This window comes from Suricata suricatta, chromosome 7 (genome assembly GCF_006229205.1).
Source record: "Suricata suricatta isolate VVHF042 chromosome 7, meerkat_22Aug2017_6uvM2_HiC, whole genome shotgun sequence".
Lineage (NCBI taxonomy): Eukaryota > Metazoa > Chordata > Mammalia > Carnivora > Herpestidae > Suricata > Suricata suricatta.
In genome coordinates this window covers 10,803,805-10,825,652 of record NC_043706.1, presented here as the reverse complement: position 1 = coordinate 10,825,652, position 21,848 = coordinate 10,803,805, and the positions used below count along the sequence as shown (strand labels likewise).

General features: G+C 44.0%; 1 long non-coding RNA gene across 1 annotated transcript in view; it reads left to right on the top strand.

The window, feature by feature from the left end:
* The first annotated feature begins 7,474 nt into the window (after nt 1-7,474).
* The window catches only part of LOC115296324, a 39,070-nt gene continuing 24,696 nt past the window's right edge, over nt 7,475-21,848 (top strand). Inside the window, exon 1 of the long non-coding RNA XR_003910850.1 lies at nt 7,475-7,612. This is a non-coding gene — a long non-coding RNA (uncharacterized LOC115296324). The remainder of the gene's footprint in view (nt 7,613-21,848) is intronic.

Sequence of the window (21,848 nt, the reverse complement as noted above, 5' to 3'; positions counted from 1 at the left end):
TTTTCAATGCCTTTTTTTATTAACAATATTCAGTTTCCTGGAGTGCTTTGCCAAGATCCTAGGGAGGCATGTCTGTTCTTCCAGATGACCCAACCTAAGTGCATCACTCAAGTTGCTCAGAGGATATCCTGATGATTATATGAAACCACAGAAATGTGAATGGAAAAACTTTAAGGATTGTTAGTCCCAAGTTCTTGATTTCCAGTAAAGAAAGCAAGGCCCATAAGGTTGGTGTTTTGTGTCAGTAAAAGAGGCCTCCTGGGTCCTACTCGGATCACTGTTCATTATGCCCCAGCTTGGAGAGCTTATGCATTTGAGTGTGTGTGTGTGTGTGTGTGTGTGTGTGTGTGTGTGTGTGGGGGGGGGGGGGGGGGGGGGGGACTGAGGTAGACCTCCTTTGAGGATTGCCTGGTATTTTAGCAAAATGCTGTAATCGGCAAGGTTGGCATGGATTTCCCATCTTTAGCAGGGCAAGTGGCAGACCTAGAGGTAATAAAGTTGAGGCAATATGCTGGTATAAAAATGTCTTGTGCCAATACAGCCAAGCCCATGTTTTGTTCAGGGCTCTGACTTTCTTCTTCGTTCTGGGATCAGACTGAACCACGGCCTTTTCCAAGGCTCTTTTCGTGGGCAGTTGTATGAAGAGATGCACTATATATTGGGTGGGGTGGATGGATGGGTGTGGTATTAGGGAGAAGGAGAAGTGAGCAGTGTGGGAAATGGAAATGGCACTTGTATTTGTATTTCTCATCTGTCATTTTTAAAAATTGAAATGTAGACTCTAGGGGTGCATGGTTGAGCGTCAGACATCTGCTCAGGTCATGATCTCCCAGTTTGTGGGTTTGAGCCCCATGTCAGGCTCTGTGCTGACAGCTCAGAGCCTGGAGCCTGCTTCTGGTTCTGTGTCTCCCTCTCTCTGCCCCTCCCCTGCTCATGCTCTGTCTTTCTCTCAAAAATAAATATTAAATAATTTTTTTAATGTAGACTCAATTCTTATGGCTTCTTCTAATAAGAAAATTAAAGATTAAGGGTACATTTTATGACAGGTTGTGTATTCACAAAAGGCCCCTCAACAGGAAGTCAGAAGACCGAGTAGCCTCAGCTATGCCACTAAGAAGCCGAGAGCATCTAGTAGTAGATCTCGCCCTTGAACCCTGATTCCTTTAGGTCATTAAAAGGTGAATTAGACGACTTGACTTCTTTCACCGTGCCCAAATTCTAGATCATTCCTCTTGGCACGATGCCCTGTTCCTGAAATCCTTCTGATTGGGCTGTGTGTTCTGCCAGACTCTGCAGCAGCTGCTTAACGTACAGTCCAGGACCATCAGGCCTGCTAGTGGACACCCTGAGGGGCACGAGTAGGAGGCTGCCTTCCTTCTACAAAAAAACCCATTAGCAAACTATGTGATCTGGAGATAGATGGGATGTCCAGAAAGCATCTTGCTGGAAGAATTCGTTCATCCCTTGCCTCAGAGGCATATGGTGATGGAAGTGCCCAGCTCAGCATCTGGTACTGACTAGCTTCCCCAGGGGTTTAGTTCCCTTCCCTCTCAGTGTTGCTTGTGGAGGCCAAGGAGGGCTCTTGGCAAGTATTTTTGATTGCTTGCAACAAGTCCTCAGGTTGCCTTAAGTAAAAACGGACCTTGGAACATTCTTTGATGGCTCCACGCTCAAACCATGTTGGCCCATCTGTCAGCCTTCTCAGGCTGCTGGTGGGAACTGCCCAAATGCCTCAGCTGCCTCCGCCTGCTTTTGAATGGTTTCTTCTCTCCATACCCGCCCAAACTGGCCTGCCCCCGTTCCCTCAGGCTGTAGCCACGCTTCCACATGACAGCCAATTATCTCCTGCCCCCAGTCCCATCTGTGTCTATACATGTATCTGTGTATGCGTGTAAATACTTAGTCATGAAGAAGGGTGGACAAAGTCTAAAATTCACTCTGTAACAAGTCAAAGGAAAACAAACTTCAAAGCTTCCACCAGATGCTAATGGCGATGAGCCTTAGGTTTGGGAAAATATTGAATGGAACATTTTAACCTTAAAAAAAGGAAAAAGTTAAGCCTCCCAGAATGATCTACAGGAGAAGATGAAGACCAAAGTGCTCAATTGCTTTGTATAATAAAGTTGAGGGAATGTGAGGTTTCTTGGGTGGAAGCTGGGTAGGAAGGTGGTGAGGACCTAGGACAGGAGTAAGGAATCTAGAAATGTCTAGTTGGATACAGAAACCTAGAAAACTGTTGATGCCTTATGGGAAACAGACACACCAGGCAGTGGGAATTCCCTGTGGCAGGACTGAGAAACTTCAAGAACAATGATGTCTTGTATTTAGTGGCAAACTTTTCTGGAGCTGTAGTCGCCTTCTATGAAACTTTTAGTAAAGGCCCTATGGAACTGGGCTGATAATTGCCTCAGGTATTGGATGAAGGTGGGAAGGTGCTAGCCAGAGGTGAGGGGATGGGTTGAGGAAACAGGCCAGCCACTGCAGGAAGGGAGATGGTGAGTGGGACTGAGAAACTGGCAATATTAGTGATTTAGGATGAGATGAGCCAGGAGAACATGGGTCTGGGATGCCTCAAAAATACCAGGGAGGTGAGTGGATTTCTTATCATATGTTAGATAGTACCTCCAGTATTGATAGTAGCTTCTATTCAATATTTTGTTTGACTATCCATGAAAAGTCACCTTAAATAGCTGGTGAGCTTGACAGCCTCGAAATTCTGTAAACGGACATGTGCACACACACAAGGCACACAGTGATCTGGCATCTGGTGGACGTTGGAGAACATATCATATGCTCCCATCCTGCCAAGGTCACGACTACACAGTGAAGTCCTACATGGAATTTTACAAAACTCCTCTGCTCTGTCTGCCCCCAAACAGTTGCTTCAGTTAGCCAGGGTGAAGCCCAGGCATTGGTAGGTTCTATGTATTTAGGAATCTACTATTCACTTATTAGTTTATGCAACAAAGTTAGTTCATTGAGCACATACTCTACCAGGTACCACGTTAGGCGATTCACTGGAGTGAACTCTTTGAGGATAGCGTCGTGTCGTCTTGACGTGTCCCAAGCGCTGTCTGGCCCAGAGAAGGCAGGTATGTGCTTAGTGAATTCTGAGAATAACTTTGAGGTGGGAATCCCTCACCCCCATTTTATAGATGGAGAAGTCGAAATGCAGAGAAATTAACAGCTTGTCCGCATCCTACAGTTAATGAGGATGTCATTCCTGGTCTGTGGGATTCCAAAGCCTCTTTGCACCACATCATGCTACCTCTCCATCTTGGGTAGGCATCATTCAGCTTACGGAGCATTCTATAATAAGGCATCGATATTTTTAAAAAGGTCTTCAGTTGATGCCTAATACACAGGTAGGGTTCAAATAGCCATTTTAAGATAAAAATACAGATGATTTTGCTCATTTCTACATCAATTGTAATGACAGAGGTAAAAGTAGTCTGTGGGGTATCAACAAAAATAATTCTTTGTTTTTTTTTGTTTGAAAGAGAGAATGGAAGAGAGGCAGAGCGATAGAGAATCTTAAGCAGGCTCCATGCCCAGGACAGAGCCCAAGGTGAGGCTAGAATCCACAACTGTGAGACCGTGACCTGAGCCGAAATCAAAAGTTGGATGCTCAACCGACTGAACCACCCAGGCACCCCTCAACAAAAATAATTTAGATTTACAAAACATTAAAAGTTAAAATCCCAAACTGCACAAAATGTAATTATTGCACAATTAAGCAATATCTTTTAGGCGCAGGATGACAAGAATAAGTCATTAAATCTGGAGTTTGGATTCAAACCAGCACAATGTATTAGAAATTTAATTTCCTCATCTGCCAAATAGGGGCTAATTCTATCTACCCAGTCTAGCCTGTGACTTTGGAGGGAAAGCGTATAGTAACAGTTGAAAAACTTTTGATAAAAGGTAAGAAAGCTTCCTAAACGTGTAGGGTATTGGTTTCTTGTTTCCTTTGTAGTCCCTCTTCACGTTCATGAAGGGTTGTGTATGTATATATGTGTGCATGTACACACATAAACACATGTATGTACATGTATGTGCAATATCCTTCGGAAGCCAGGATATGCTAGGACAACACTAGAGAAACCGTTCAACCACAGGCGTGAACATCCCAGGGCAGCAGTGACCTCAGCCTCCCATTTGTGCTGCCAAGGTTACTTGACATGTTTGTGGGGTGATTGAATGGGCTTCACATCTTGTTTCTGTTTCTGCCCTTGGATGTCTTCTGATGACGTCATTTCTAGGTATGGGATATGAGGGGGAGGGGAGGGTGGGTCTCACATGGAAGTATTTCATACTGATGTTGGTATTTTTACAGAGGCCTTTGACAAGATGGCCCCCTCGGAGGGTGGGTGGCCGGCCTTTCTCAATGGCTCTCTTGAATTCCTCTTAATCCCCATTTACCCCCTTCCCTGCGCTGAACTGTTCAGGACTGAATGGCATTGTGGGCACCTCTGCCTGCTCCAGGGCTGGGACTCTTCCCAGTGAGGAAGGGCTGCCAGCTCTCACAAAGGCATTACTGTGTTTGGCAGGACTGGGCCGGCCCAGGAGGGCACACAGCTCCCAGTGCCAGAGAGGAAGCCCTAGGAGGAACTGTCCAATGGGAAGAAAGGCTGCCACTGGGTGTGCTGTCGAGTCCTCAGTCCCGGAAGGGGATTTCAGGAGGAACACGAAAAATAGGTTGTGGTGCCCTCTGTCACAAGAGCCTAGAATGCGCTTCTCACGGCGGGGGGGAGGGCAGGGGCATCCTTAGGAGGATCAAGAAATCTGGAGTCAAGAACTTGGTTTTGCCATCCAGATTTTTTCACCTTTGAGTCATTCCTCCCCCATCGCCTGGTGTTTTGAGATGCCTGAGGTCCAGGTCTGAACCTGGGATAGAGGGCACCTCTGGGACCTGTTCAGCTCAGGCTGGAATGGGTCTCAGGTCTCTTGGATTTTCTTTTTTCTCTTTTTTTTTTATTTTTAAATAGTTTATTGTCAAATTGGTTTCCACACAACACCCAGTGCTCTTCCCCACAAGTGCCCTCCTCCATCACCACCACCTCTTTTCCCCCCTCCCCCTTCAACCCCCAGTTCATTTTCAGTATTCAATAGTCTCTCAGGTTTTGCGTCCCTCTCTCTCCCCAACTCTCTTTCCCTCTTCCCCTCCCCCTGGTCCTCCATTAGGTTTCTCCTGTTCTCCTGTTAGACCTACGAGTGCAAACATATGGCATCTGTCCTTCTCTGCCAGTGGCGAGGGCTGGAGGTAATACGTCCATTTTCATTCTGTCTCCCACCTCCCATAGGGGCTTATCCATTGTGACTGTAGACCTGATCTGCCTTTGGTCCATGTGACAAGTCTGTGGCCTGGAGGTGAAGGCATGGGGCATGACTATGGCAGTGTCCTCTGGTTTTCAGGCTTGTCTGTAGCTTCCAGAATAGTAGCTGAGATGCTGGGAGCCAGGGATCTGCCTTTAGGTCTGACTCCCGCCGCTTGGCCCCAAGACCAGTTTACTGCCTCGTCTTTCCCTCGTACGTATGGGACGGAAACCCTTCACCAGTTATACGGCAGTGTGGAGTTACCGGGTTATTGCTGTGTTTGGGTGCTCGCGTTGTGATGAGCTTGACTTCTGTTGAGTATGTGTGTGGGGAGGGAGAACCTCCGCGTTGAGCTCAGGGTCAGAAAGAAGGATCCTCTAAATTTGAAAGTGTGGTTGCTGAGGGGCACGAGGGCAGGAAGAGCACAGTGGGGACATTGGAGAGTGGTGTTGTGTGGACCAGAGAGCTGGGGTAGGGCAGGAGGAAAGCTGGCTGGGCCTTCTGATAAAAGCTAAGAGATGATCTTTTCTTTTTTCTTTTTCTTTTTTAAATATTACTTTTGAGAGAGAGAGCATGAACAGGGAGGGAACAGAGACTGAGGGAGACACAGAATCCGAAACAAGCTCTGGGCTCTACGCTGTCAGCACAGAGCCTGATGTGGGGCTCGAACTCACGAATCGTGAGATCATGATCTGAGCTGAAATCTGACGCTTAACAAACTGAGCCATCCTTGGGTGTGGGGCGTCTGTCCTAAAAGATGACTTTCCTTCTCTCTTTTTTTTTTGTTCTTTGCTTTATTTCTTACTGTTGGACACCATCTCAGTATAGATATATAGTTCAGCCTCACTTAACTTTCTTTTTCTTCTAATTTACATCCAAGTTAGAATACAGTGCAACAATGATTTCAGGAGTAGATTCCTTAATGTCCCTTAGCCACTTAGCCCATCCCCCCTCAAACAACCCCTCCAGTAACCCTCTGTTTGTTCTCCTTATTTAAGAGTCTCTTAAGTTTTTGTCCCCTCCCTGTTTATATATTATTTTTGCTTCCCTTCCCTTATGTTCATCTGTACTGTCTTAAAGTCCTCATGTGAGTGAAGTCCTATGATATTTGTCTTTTGTTGACTGACTGGTTTCGCTTAGCATAATACCCTCTAGTTCCATCCACATGTTGCAAATGGCAAGGTTTCATTCTTTCGGATTGCTGAGTAATACTCCTTTGTGTGTATATACCACATCTTCTTTATCCATTCATCCATCAATGGACATTTGGGCTCTTCCCATACTTTGGCTATTGTTGATTGGGCTGCTATAAACTTTGGGGTGCGTGTGCCCCTTCAAAACAGCATACCTATAGAGAGATGACTTTTCTTTCTTTTTTTTTTGTTTTAATTTTCTTTTGTCTTTATTTTATTTTGAGAGACAGAGACAGTGGCGGAGGGGCAGAGAGAGAGAGGGAGACACAGAATCTGGAGCAGGCTCCAGGCTCTGAGCTGTTGGCACAGAGTCTGACGCAGGCCTTGAACCCACGAACTGTGAGATCATGACCTGAGCTGAAGTTGGACGCTCAACTGACTGAGCCCCCCAGGCGCCCCTAGAGAGATGACTTTTCTAATAGGAAGAGATGGTAACTTAATCTCTCTTTACAGTGCCTTACATTCAGCTGTTAGAGATTTGTTCTATTGGATGAAACTGTCCTTTTATTACCATTCTCATTTAAATATAGATGTTTCTGGAAGGATTATTAACATGTTAAGCCATCTGTTTCTTTTTCTGTTCACTTTGTATGCTAATGGCAATTAATAAATAAACCACCAGTTTACAAAGCCCTTTGAAATCCATTGTATTTGGACCCAAATGTTTCTGTCAGAGAGTAGACAAAATTCTAACTCTAATTAGTATTTGAGGAAATGAGAACTCTGAGTTGCTTGGAAAGTCCTAGTCTCCTTGAAGACCCATTGTTGTTCCCCTGCCCGCATTAAGTCAGAACATTGGCAGTGAGAATGGTAGGTGCCTCTTCTGTCAGAATATCAGCTTGTTTTCTTTAGCTTTTCTCTGAGGAAAGAGACTGGGGAGGGCGAATTTGAAGCACTGTGTGTAAAATGCTTGAGAAAGATGTCCACCAAGGCCACTGCGTTACTCTTCTGTGCGGGCCTCTAGCGCCATCTAGTGCTTTGATGACGTCAGGGCAGACGAATGGCTTTGGTCCTAGGAGATGACAGTTGGAGTGGAGTCCTTAAGATGACGGAGTTGTTTTTCTCAAACTGGGGTCTACGGGTTGTTGAATTAACCTCAGGAGGTTTGTGAGAATTATTTTCATTAAATGACACTTTCTCAGATTCTTCAGGATGGGAAAGAAAGACCTGATGAACAAATCCCTGTAGCATGCGTGTTATATCCATGAGTAGTTGTATACTAACAAGTGTACAGAGACAGAACAGCAATTGTCCCCTCCCCAAAGGGATCCCTCTAACGACTCAGGGTCAAGTTGGCCATTTCCTGCCACTGGGCTAGGAGACACCTGTTACCTAGGGAGCAGCTGTAAGTATGACTTCATTCCATTACCGATGGCGTGATCTCAGGCACAGTGACATCTGCAGGAGGAAGACCTACATACCAGTCTTGTCCGTGAGTGAGTTCTCGGATTCTTATTCCTATGGAAGCAGGGTGCTTGAGTATGGGTTGTGTATATTTTTGAGACAAATTCCAACCTGGTCCTTCTCTAGAAACAGGGCTGGGGTTTGTTTTTAAAGGATAGTTAGGACCTTTGGCAAGATAAGTGCATTTAAGGCATGAAACACAGAATGCTGAAAATTTATAGTCCCCCTTAGTATCCACAATTATGGTTAGAGTCAGGGATGCTAACGGGGTGTGCATGAGTCCTGTTTTTTTTGGAATTGTTCTCATTACAGTACAGCTTCCTGAGAGAAAACGCTTACCTCTAAGGATGAGCTACAGAAGACATACTTGGAAATCTTTTGCTTTTTAGATACTCTAATTTTTGCTGTTGGTAGCCCTTTGTGTAAGGTATTACCAAACATCCCTTGTCTTAGATTTCACCTGGCTGCTTACTGTTGAGTTGTGGGGGCGGGGCATGTGGCCGTGTCGCAGAGGTTAACTCTAACCTCCACATGGAAAGGCGTGTGCTCTGAGCCTTTCTGTTTAGAAATGAGAGTCAGTCTAACAAGGTAGAGTCTACAGGCCTAGGATGAGACTGATGATACTTAACCTTCATTTCTTTTTTTAAAAATTATTTTATTTTATTTTAAATAGTTTATTGTCAAATTGGTTTCCATACAACACCCAGTGCTCTTCCCCACAAGTGCCCTCCTCCATCACCACCACCTCATTTCCCCCCTCCCCCTCCCCTTCAACCCTCAGTTCGTTTTCAGCATTCAATAGTCTCTCAGGTTTTGTGTCCCCCTCTCTCCCCAACTCTTTCCCTCTTCCCTTCCCCCTGGTCCTCCATTAGGTTTCTCCTGTTCTCCTGTTAGACCTATGAGCGCAAACATATGGTATCTGTCCTTCTCTGCCTAATTTCGCTTAGCATGACACCCTAGAGGTCCATCCACTTTCCTACAAATGGCCAGATTTCATTCTTTCTCATTGCCATGTAGTACTCCATCGTGTATATATACCACATCTTCTTGATCCGCTCATCAGGTGATAGACATTTACCCTTCTTTCGATTCCATTTTCTCATTTGATTTTAGCGACAGCTGTGTGCACAAAAATTTATGTGAGTCAAAATATGCTTTTATGTCTATTTGAAGGAAACTATGGTTGGTTCTTTTGAAAAGCAAAGATCTTTTTTGTGGAAAAAAAAAAAAAGAACCAGACTGTTCAACCTGATAATTGAGGAGTTGGTGACCCCGTGTTCATTGGGGGACTCTGTGACTGCATATGGGTCATGCGTAAGGGATTATGGAAATTCATTTAGTCCTTGAGCAATAATGGATTGGCTTCTGGATCCTTATTGCAGCAAAAATGCGTGTCCTGTTACTTAGAAAATTAGAAGTCATGGTAGGTTTCCAGCTCAGCCCCCCCCCCCAAATCTATTAAACCCATGATGTAGATTAAATAATAAAATTCGTAATGAAACCAGTAAAAAGAGTCCTGCTTTGGGGCATCTGGGTGGCTCAGTCGGTTAAGTGTTTGACTCTTGATTTCAGCTCAGGTCATGGTCATGAGATCGAGCCCACATTGGACTCCGTGCTGGACATGGAGTCTGCTTAAGGTTCTCTCTCACTCTCTGCCCCTCCCCAATTCGCTCCCACATGCACTCTTTCTCTCAAAAAAAAAAAAAACTAGAATATTCAAAATCATAAAAGAGATAAACTCAACAGAAATGTTTTTGGTTATCATTAAGATGTTTGAGTAAATGCACTGTGAGAAAAATATGAAGAGACTTCTGTAAAGCTTGAAAGATCCCAAGAATTTGAGACGTTGGTGGCATTGATTCTTGTGTCTTAATGTGTAGCTTTCCTGGGTTTGAGTAGATCTATCCTAGCTTGTACTTATCTAATGTGGCCATTTTCCCTCTGAGAATTTAAACAGTAAGAAAACCTTCTCCTGGACTCAGTGGGTAAGATCTAGAAGATAAACATGGAAGGGGCACCTGGGTGGCTCAGTTAGTTAAGTGTCCAACTTTGGCTCTGGTCATGATCTCACAGTTCATGATCTCACAGTTCATGATCTCACAGTTCATGATCTCACAGTTCATGAGTCTGAGCCTGTGTTGAGCTCTGGGCTCATAGCTCAGAGCCTGGAGCCTGCTTTGGATTCTGTCTCCTTCTCTGCCTCTCCCCAACAGGTACGTTCACTCGCTCGCTCTCTGTCATAAATAAATATTTAAAAAATTAAAATGAAGATAAAGATGGAGGAGTAGACTTGGAAAAACAATGTATGTTGTGAAAGAAATGTCTTGACATTGGCCACTGGCCTGTAGGTAGACACATGACGAAACTCAATTTCTGGGAGTTTGTATAAATTCCCTGTTCCAGAAGGAAGAGGCGCTCTGTGCACAGATTCATTCCTGTGTTGGCTGACAGTTATGTATGTCAAAAGGAAAATAGCACTTTAAAAATGCATTTGCAATATTTTTCCCCACATAGCAACATGATACAGTGACTTGGGAAAATAATTTCAACTCAGGAATTTTCTTTAAAATCAAAATCCAACCCCCACCCCCCACCCCCAGGGTTTTAGAATTTACTGTTTAGGGTATTACCCGAGGGAAAAGCCTAGCTTAGACTTCTCTTGGTGACTTCCCATTAAAGCCCTGTGACAAAAACGCTTTTTGCAAGTTCCCAGCTGGCTTTCTGTCTCTAAGTGTGTCCAACGGGCAGGCAGCTGTGAGTCGTCAAATCCACACAGAGGTCATCGGGGAGATAATCTTTGTAAGAATGAAAAATGGGTTTGAGTGATTATGGATTTCTTCACTGCAGCGTGGAATGAGGAGGCTGCGGCAGGTAACACAGTGGGTCCTTAGAGTGTGGTCCCGGACCAGCAGCGTCCAAGTGGTGCTCCTGGGGACTGGTTAAAAATGCAGCCCCGAGGCCCCCCTCCAGACCTCCTGCACCAGAAACTTGGTGCAGAACTCCGTATGTGTGGTAGTCATGTCCTCCAGGTGATGGTGACGCACACTTGGGCTCAGAACTACCAACTAGGGTGTGAGTGAGAACTGAGGCAGAAGCTTCGGAGGGGAACCGAGTTCCGGCCAACTCCCTCTGAAACCGACATTGTAATGTGGCTGAAAGAAGGTTGAAAAGAACTTAAAGGATGATCTTCCTTGACAAGGAGATAAACCAAAGACAGCCTGATAGACAGTGGAGGCAGATGGGAAGCATCCTACTGGCTTTGTCTTGGGGTTGAAGCTGAAATGGTTCATAATGTTCTCCAATTCCTTATCCCAAACCCTAACATCATGAAAGCTCTGAAAACCCAGAATCTTATTGTACGTTTGGCACCAACATCCAGATGGCAAAGCCTGTCTGGAATTCATGAGGCTCTTTATCGTTGTTGTATTTATCCCTTGTAGAGTGCACAGTTGTGTTTTGCCTTGATAACACAATTGATTAGGGGCTGTGGTCCCAGATCCTACTAGAGCTCTTGGTAATGCAACCTGTATGCTCCCTAAAATTCTGAAAATTTCTCCATTCTGCAGCTTACTTGGCTCAAGGATTTAACTCCAGGGATTGTGGATCTGTAGGCTTACGAGCCTATGGTCCTTTCTCAGAAGCAGCTGATGGAGCCAATTCCTTTGTCTCCCTTCTTCCTTTCTCCTGTAGTGACCCAGCTGTCTGAAGTATAGGGGTTCTCCAGGCTAAGGTCGGATAGCTCCAGTTCAAGTGCTCAGGACAGGTCAGCAACAGTGGTCTGGGAGCCACGACCAGAGCTGAGAGACCCACCTTTGCTGCCCGGTGCTCCCCAGACGGCAAATCCTTGAGTGTCAGGCCAGAGTCCCATTTCTTTGAGCCGCAGTACCATGCACACAGCCTGGTTATGCTAAATAAATGGAAGAGGCCTTGTGACAGAGAGATGTAAACTGGTGCTGGGCTGAGGGTTCTGCTTTGCTGCTGCTTACTAGGGCCACTCAACCGTCAGGGCAAGAGCTTAGCTTCCTTCTCTCTTGAAACAGTTACCTAAACTGCATATTCTATTCAGATCTTCGTAATTTGTCCATAATGTCCTTCTTCCATTTCTGGATCTCGCCCAGGACACCGCAGTCCATTTATTTAGTCATTATCCAGCTACTCTTGGGTGTGACAGTTTCTCAGACTTCCCTTATTTTTGATGATCTTGAGTTTTTTTTGTTTATTTCATTTATTTTTTTTTATTTTTCTGGTCTTTTAGTTTGTTGTCAAGTTGGTTTCCATATAACACCCAGTGCTCATCCCCACAAGTGCCCTCCTTCGTGCCCATCACCCATTTTCCCTTCTCTCCCACCCCCATCAACCCGCAGTTTGTTCTCAGTATTTAAGAGTCTCTTATGGTTTGCCTCTCTCTCCTTAACTATTTTTCCCCTTTCCCTCTCTCCCATGCTCCTCTGTTAGGTTTCTCCTGTTAGACCTATGAGTGCAAACATATGGTATCTATCCTTCTCTGCCTGACTTATTTCACTTAGCATAACACCCTCGAGGTCCATCCACTTTCCTATAAATGGCCAGATTTCATTCTTTCTCATTGCCATGTAGTACTCCATTGTATATAAATACCACATCTTCTTGATCTGTTCATCAGGTGATGGACATTTAGGCTCTTTCCATGATTTGGCTATTGTTGAAAGTGCTGTTATGAACATTGGGGCACATGTGCCCCTATGCATCAGCACCCCTGTATCCCTTGGGTAGATCCCCAGCAGTGCTATTGCTGGGTCATAGGGGAGTTCTGTTAATTTTTTGAGGAACCTCCTCACTGTTTTCCAGAGTGGCTGCACCAGTTTACATTCCCACCAACAGTGTAGGAGGGTGCCCATCTCTCCACACCCTCGCCAGCATCTATAGTCTCCTGATTTGTTCATTTTAGCCACTGACTGGCATGAGGTAGTATCTCAGTGTGGTTTTGACCCCCCGTTTTTGTTTGTTGTTTTTTTAAAGCCAGCAAAGCTTTATTTAGCACTGAGATTAAAAAAACACTCACTTGAGGACTCTCCATAGTGAATGCTGATTCATGTAATAAAAAATGTCCTTGACAAGTTTTACAATAAACAGGGAGATACTATTTTTATGATTACTTTTCAAAACATTTTGATGAAAGCTAGCACATCAATGTTAGCGCTTGGTGGAGTCAGTTTTGAAAGGAGCTAGATTTCACCAAATGCTTAATTATGTAGTCTTTTGGAGGTTCTACATGATTCAAAAATAGTATTCAGTGCTTCTTAAGTTAATTTTTTTTAACATTTTGCAAATAATCCATGTATACTCACACAGATAGATCAGATGATACTGAAGTGTATAAGATGAGAGGTAATGATCTCCCCCTCACCATCTCCTCTCTAGTTAATACTACTTTAGAAGTAGTAACATTGCTCTTTACTTCTTTTGGAATTGACCAATATAATTTTATTTATATTTTAAATTTATAGTTTTTGTCATGTTGGTTTCCATAGATCACCCAGTGCTCTTGGCCACAAGTGCCCTCCTCCATGACAACCACACCATTCCTCCCCGCCCTTTAGCCCTCAGTTTGTTTTCAGTATTCAAGAGTCTCTCATGCCTCCCTCCCTCTTTCTCTTTTTCCCTCTTCCCCTTCCCACAGTCCCCTGTTAGGTTTCTCCTGTTAGACCTATGAGTGAATTATGTATCTGTCCTTCTCTGCCTGAGTTATTTCACTTAGCATGACACTCTCGAGTTCCATCCACGTTGCTACAAATAGCCAGATTTCATTCTTCCTCATTGCCATGTAATACTCCATTGTGTGTGTGTGTGTGTGTGTGTGTGTGTGTATATATATCTCAAGATGTGGTGTATATATATATATATGTGTGTGTATATATATGTGTGTGTGTGTATAATATATATATATATATATATATATATATATAATACACACACACCACATCTTGATCCATTCGTCAGGTGATAGACATTTAGGCTCTTTCCATGATTTGGCTATTGTAGAAAGTGCTGCTATGAACATTGGGGTACATGTGCCCCTATGCATCAGCACTTCTATATCCCTTGGGTAAATCCCTAGCATTGCTATTGTTGGGTCATAGGGGAATTCTATCGATAGTTTTTGGAGGAACCTCCACACTCTTTTCCAGAGTGGCTGTACCAGTTTACATTCCCACCAAAAGTGTAGGAGGTGCCTGTCTCTCCACACCCTCGCCAGCATCTATAGTCTCCTGATTTGTTCATTTTAGCCACTTTGACTGGTGTGAGGTGGTATCTTAGTGTGGTTTTGATTTGTATTTCCCTGATGATGAGTGACGCTGAGCATTGTGTCATGTGCCTGTAGGCCATCTGGATGTCCTCTTGGATAAGTGTCTATTCATGTCTTCTGCTCATTTCTTCACTGGATTATTTGTTTTTTGGGTGTGGAGTTTGAGTTCCTTGTAGATTTTGGATACTAGCCCTTTATCTGATATGTCATTTGCAACTATCTTTCCCCATTCCATTGGTTGCCTATTAGTTTTCTTGATTGTTTCCTTTGCCATGCAGAAGCTTTTTATCCTGATGAGGTCCCAATAGTTCATTTTTGCTCTTGATTCCCTTGCCTTTGAGGATGTGGAAAGTAGGAAATTGCTGCGTTTGAGGTCAAAGAGGCGGTTTGTTGCTTTATCCTCAAGAGTTTTGATGGTTTCCTCTCTCACATTCAAGTCCTTCATCCATTTTGAGTTTATTTTTGTGTATGGTGTAAGAAAGTGGTCTAGTTTCATTCTTCTGCTTGTTGCCGTCCGGTTCTCCCAGCACCACCTGCTAAAGAGGCAGTCTTTTTTCCATTGGATACTCTTTCCTGCTTTGTCAAAGATTAACTGGACATACATTTGTGAGTCCAGGTCTGGGTTCTCTATTCCATTGGTCTGTGTCTGTTTTTATGCCAATACCATACTGTCTTGATGACAGCATTGTAGTAGAGGCTAAAGTCTGGGATTATGATGCCTCCCATTTTGGTTTTCTTCTTCAATATTACTTTGGCTATTTGGGGACTTTTGTGGTTCCAAGCAAATTTTAGGATAGTTCTAGCTTTGAGAAGAATGCTGGTGCAATTTTGAGTAGGATTGCATCAAATGTGTAGATTGCTTTGGGTAGTAATGGCATTAACAATATTTTTATTCATGAGCATGGAATGTTTTTCTATTTCTTGGTGTTGTCTTCAATGTCCTTCATAAATTTTTAATAGTTTTCAGCATACAGATCTTTTACATCTTTGGTTAGGTTTATTCCTAGGTATTTTATAGTCTCTGTGCAATTGTGAATGGGATCAGTTTCTTGATTTCTCTTTCAGTTGCTTCATTATTGGTGTATAAAAATACAAGCGATTTCTGTATGTTGATTTTGTATCCTGAGACTTTGCTGAATGTATCGGTTCTAGTAGGCTTCTGGTGGAGTCTGTTGGATTTTCCATGTAGAGTATCACGTCATCTGTGAAAAGTGAACTTTTGACTTCATCTTTGCCAATTCTGATGCCTTTTATTTCCTTTTGTTGTCTGATTGCTGATGCTAGGACTTCCAGCACTATGTGAAACAACAGTGGTGAGAGTGGACATCCCTGTTCTGTTCCTGATCTCAGAAGGAAAGCTCTGTTTTTCCCCATTTAGATGATACTAGCTGTGGACTTACCTAAATATCATAAAAACCATTTATAGAAAGTTCCTTTTATCCTGACTTTCTTGAGGGTTTTTATTAAGAAAGGATGCTGTATTTTGTCAAATGCTTAAAAAGATTTTAATGTTTTCTTTTGAGAGCAAGACAGAGTAAGAATGGGGGAGGGGCAGAGAGAGAGAGAGACACACACACACACAGAATCCAAAGCAGGCTCTTGTCCTTGAGCTGTCAGCACAGAGCCCGACACGGGGCTCAAGCCTACAAACTGCCAGATCATGACCTGAACCTAAGTTGGGTACTTAACCAACTGAACCAGCCAGGTGCCCTGGTGACCTTGACAGTTTTGAGGAACACTGGTCAGGTACTTTGTAGAGCACCTCCCTAGCCTTTGAGGTTTTTCTCCTGACTCGCCTGAGGGTGTGGGTTTAGGGGAGGAAGACTACAGAGGTGCAGTGCCTTTCCCATCCCCTCCCATCAGATCAAGGGTTAGTCTGCCTTTTGACAAGTCTGTCTGAGGCTGTGGTTGTCCATTGCTTGTTACTGTGATTGTCCTTAGAGCAGGATCCTGAGCTCTAGCTCTCTGGGGTTTTGCTCACCTCCACAGAGTTGGCTTCTGGCTAGCTCAGGGTGCTTACATAATTGAGTATGGCCAGAGGGAAAAATGCAGCTCAAAATGAAATTAAACAAAAGAATTTCCTTTTTTTTTTTCTTCTTCCCCTGACAAAACCCGTAAGGCTAGTTTCTGACATGGCAGGATCTAGAAACTCCATCACAGTCATTAGGAATCTCTTTTCTATCTTGGCTTTGCTTCTTCTGGGTTGGCTCCATTTTTAGGCTGGCATTCTTCAAAATTGAGAAAAGAGGATTCTTAGAAATCTCAGAATCTTGATAAAACCTTCTGAGCTGGGATTTTCAGGGGAAAAGAACATGCTTTGATGAAAATCTAGTGGAAGCCCTGGGGGAGGAATTCCTTGCCTGTTTAGGTTGGCTGTTTGTTCCAGAATTGGCAGCAAGTCTGTGCTGCCCTGATGGCTGGGACCCAGTCACATGGCCATTCCCAGAGCTTGAGGGGTGGAGCCAGCCCCATACAAACCAAATGGATGACAAAGCAGAGAGGGAACAGAAAGATGCCGTGTGTTATCCAAACTTGTGTGTTAGCCTAGAAGTAGTAATATGTGTAGGGGATGTTCTGAAAACAAAACAAAACAAAATTTAACCAATGTTTACCATGGTAAGCCAGGTGTTTTTCTAAGCATTTTACATGTACTAACTCATGTAATCTTCAGAACCACCCAAGGAAATAGACACCATTGTTAGATTAATTTTATAGACAAGGGGGGACCCAGGCATAGAGGAAACGTGTGCACAGTCCTCCTACTAATAAGTAGTGGAGGGGAGATTTACCCTGGTGCTCTGACCCAAGATGTTCTTAACCACCTTACGAAACTGCCTACTGAAAATGCATTGGGCAGTTAGCACAATGGGTGCTGTGATATTTTTGCCCAAATCTCCCTGCAGGCAAGTCATTCGCCCATTTACTCATTTCTGCAGTTGCTGAAAGTGTTGGCTGCTAACTATGGAGTCCCTTGCCTCTAACTGCCCTCTGTAGAAGGGAGCGCCCCAGCCAGGTCCACTCTGTCCTTGGGGACAGCCCGTATCCAGGGACTGGGTCTTGCAGAAGTCCAAAGGCCTGGCCTCTGCAGGGCCATCCCAGCTCCAGAGCTCCCTGTAAAGCTGGTCGATGTGTCTGTGTGCCCAGGGAACATGACTCAGGATAGCTAGTTGCTCTCCATCTGTGTGTCTTCCACAGCATAATGGAACCATTGTCTGAGATGCTCCAAGATGAATGAATGATGATACGTAGACATTCCTATAGGGCTGTGGAGAGGAGACCTATTAACTGCATCTCTTCCCTGATTTAAGGACTCCAAAGTACGCTAAACGTCTACCTAAAGTCTCTGCTTATAAGTCACTCCATTAGCAAAGTCTTTCCCTACCACCCCCTCTTTATACCATCACTCTCTCTTTGCCTTACTTTCTCATAACCATTACACCAAAGCTTTCCCTCTATGTCTATTGTCTACTTGTCTACTAGATGGATAGATGAATGGTTAGGTACAGATACCGTTTATAGAAGATATCTGTCGATAATAGGGATGCTGGCAAATCTCTTCTACATTCTGCATGCACACGTGTATTTCTTTCCTGCCCCCAATAGTATGCAAGTTCCAGGAGAGAAAGAATTTCTTTTTTGCTTCCTGGTTTAATCCTCAGTGCTTACATTAGTCTCTGGCTCACTCTGGGTGTTTATTAAATGTCTGTTGACATGAATAAAAGATAAAACAAACAGATTAAATAGAGAAGGCAAAAAGGCAGCTTGCAGAAGGAATAAACTGGCACAGGGAACATCAGCTGCAACCCTGTTGCTCAACACGTGCCCCTTGTGAAGCTCAGACAAGAGTTGTGCCTGCGCGGTGCAGGCCTGTGCCACCCTGGAAAGGGCTTGCACCCTGGTCTCAACTCTTAGCCTCTTTCCAATAGACAACTTTGAGTTTGCTAAATATAAGGTATGCAATTCTAGATAAATCACCTTTCACAGTTAATTTTTTTGTCTGGAAAATGGGGATTCTGTGTTTCTGACCTGATAGGGACTAAATGTAACAGCTGTCCATGAAGTCCTGGGAGAGGAACACAGAATATATGCTCAGTAAGTACTACGTCTTACAGGTTGTGGGATTGTGGCAATATGAAAAGACGGATAGCCGGTTGGGGGTTTTATAGATAGGATTTATGCTAAGGACTGGAGATTGGACACAATGATGGTTTAGTGTCTTGTTAATTCCAAGTCTGTGGCTTTAGGTGGCAATCAGAGAGGAGGATATTTTTATTAGTAAAACTTTTTGTTTTGATCTGGGTAGGGTAGTTTTCCTTAGAAATATATATAGGCATTTTGTAATCCAGCACAGTGCACTGCTTGGGTATAATGAATTCTGGAGCTAGGCCACCTGGGTTCAATTTCTGGCTCTACAACACACTAGTGGTGACCGGGAGATATAGAACTACCTTCTGACCTGATTTCTTTGTAGAAAGGGGATTATTTGAGGGGGACTAGGTATGCTGTGCTGTTTCTCTTAGATCTCCTAGATAACCTAGTTGGGCAAGAACATGGACTGATAATATCACTGGCTGGTGACTGCCCGTGTATTACCTCTCAACAGTAAGGCAAGATGGCACCAATGGGGCAGTGAATATGTGCCCTGAGAACTGGGTGGTAAAGCCAGCTGATATGGCGAACTAATGTTAGTTTTTGCAACCATATAAAGCAATTGCCAGAACTCTACCACAACAGACCTTCCTGCAAGATAGTAGAGGCTGTCTTGGATAGGGAGAGAACCATTGCTACCAGCCTGAGCCCATCTTCTCTCAGAAACTGAGGGGACTTGAGAATGCTCCTCCCTCCCCTACAGTCTCCCCAAGTCGATGTTCTCTATTGCTGTCTTTGAGCTCCGTAGTTAACCGAGGTCTTCAGGATTTATGTGTTGTGATATTCCATTCTACTAGGCCTCCAACTCCAGCATTTGTAGGACCAGCTGGGTTCTAAGCAGTTCTGGAGTTCACATTTCTTGTTTCCCTGACCATCCTTTCTTTAAACTCTTGTGGAAGGAAGATGAGTTGCTAATTGGTAGTCTTGTGGGCCATATACAACATAGTGAGAAGAGTTATTTCTCCAAAGTGAGGATCTGACTTGACTCTTTGCCTGCTTCTCTTGTAAAGCTGTAGGAAGGGCGAAGGGCATTAGGACTGCTTGCATACTTGAGGTAAGCAAACTGAGCAGGACCCCTTCAGCTGCTTAGCCATTGGGCCCAGATCCTTCGCCAGGGCCTGTTGGGAGATATTAGGGTGACCTTGACTGCAGGTCTGGCTTTCTGTGTTTCAAGAAGTTGCAAAAAGAAGCCCAGAGATCTGCTTTCCTTTTATATTTTTAAAGTAGATGAAGTATGGGTCATTAATGGCGCTCATCTTCTGATCCCCATTTGGGGCAGGGGAACTTTGTGGATGTTCTGGGCAATCAGAATTGAGAGGATCGGATTGAGGGGCAGGAAAGGGGTATGGATTCCCTGATCTCTAGCACTTTGAGGTGTGTACTTTTTATTTTTTCTTCTTAGGAGTGGCAAGACAGACTCAGCCTGTTGAGAGGCAAACTGATTGGTTGAGAGGCGAGGTTTGCTTTGAATGCTCATGTTGGGTGTTTCTCTGAAAGAGGGCAAAAAAATGTTCATGTCTGCAAAATTCCACATGGCCTTTGAGTTGCCTAGAGGTCAGAGGTGTTGCTCCCACGTTGGCCACACAAATCTGGATAGTGACAGTGGCTAGGACTGTGCATACAGGAATGTGAGGGGTCCCTGGATCTGAGGAGCTGTGACCGAACCCCAGCAGCCTCTCATGGCTCAGGGTCTGTGGCTGTGTGGTGGGGGCACGCCACAGTGGGAGGCACAGATATCCCCCTCTGGGGGGGTGGTGTCTCTCTCACCCTTGACAGGTCTGTGGCAGCATCTCCTGGAACTGGAACTCTCTCCAAAGGTGAATTGATGCAGAGCCATTGAGTTTGTGCTATGTCTGCCATGTCTGCAGGCAATGTGTGGGGAGTGGAAGTACCAAAATTAAAAAAAAAAAAAAAAAAAAAAAAAAAAAAAGGCAATGTCTTCAAAGGGTGATGATATTCCAAGAGGTTAGTGAAGATTTTTAGTGGCTCTCAGAGCTGTGGAACGGCAGCACATTGCTACTCATTTTTAGAGCCTGCCCTTCATGGCTGTCAAGGTCAGGTTGCCCTTAGCGTCCCTCAGTGCCCATCAAAGCAGTGCACAAATAACCAAGACCACAGCTGCCTGCCTACGGCTTCTGTACCCTGGACTCACTGGGGTGAGCTGCGGGAGGCTGCTTCCCTTCTCCACTGCAGAACATCCTAGCATTCCGCGCTTCTTCAGAGAAGCCCAGGCTTTGTGGTAGATGGTAGCAAAGCGGAGTTGAAAGCACTGCTTAAAGAAAGTTAATTATTCCCACAGCTCTCCTTCATCCCTTTTCTCTGGGCCACTGTGGCTTCTTCCGAAATCTCTCTGTAGACCTGTGTCTTCAGGCATACATTTCCCCTCGGTATCCGACTATTGTTGAGCATTTGGTACTTCGTGTTTCTAGTATTCGAAGATGTTTGAAATTGGTCTTTCCATTAAACCTTTATTTTTAAATAAAATTAATTTTTATGATGAAAGGATTATGGGAATAAAGAAAACTTGGAATCTAACAAAAAGAAACAGAAAAGCACCTAGAATCCTCACACCCCTAAATAATTGGTAGAGGGGAATCAAGACCTAAGAACACCAATTTAGTGCTAGATGTGGAAGTATTCTGGCTCCGTTTAGGGCTCTACTGATCAGTCAGGTTGCTCCCCTCTCTGGGCAAAAGGACTTTTAATTTCAGTTATGCCACACTGGAAAAAGATTATCTGTAGTCTCGCTTGAGGGCAGGGATCCTTTTCTTACACATTTCCCCCCCATAGGCTTTACTTAATGGTACTTTGTAGCTTCATTGAGGAGTAATGGACAAATAATAAACTCTACCTATTTAAAGTATAGAATTTGAGATATATTTGTGTATATGTATATATATATATACACACATGTACATGATCAAGTACATGATCTTGGTGGTTTCAGATACATATGTCTATGTATATATGTATATGTGAATATATGCATCTATGAAACCATTACCACACATGGTGTATGTATGCATATTTGTGTGTGTGTGTGTGTGTGTGTGTGTGTGTGTGTGTGTGTGAGTGAAACCATCAGCAGGTCCAGGGCTCCCTGAAGGATGGACAGTGTCAGTGGAAGGGAGCAAGAGAGCCTCAGCTTCTTTCTGCTCACCAGGCAGGCATCTCTGCACTGACCCAAGAGTCAGCTTTATTTATTGAAAAAATGTATGGGATACAAAACAGAAGTGGCAATTGCCTGAGACAATGATTTCTGATGACAAATTCTTTGGTATGTAGAAGTTTCCCAGAACATAGATTGGTAGAAGACTCATGCATAATCTATATCAATAGTGATTGAAGCAGGTGACTAGATGTTTATCATATGGGGAAGGAAGGGATCTTTAGCATTCAAATACAAGGCAAAGTTTTTAGCATAGCAAAGGCAAGAGTTAGGTCTTTGTGAGCAGCCTGTTTTCAAGGGGAAGAAAAACAGGTTTTCTCAGGAAATGTAA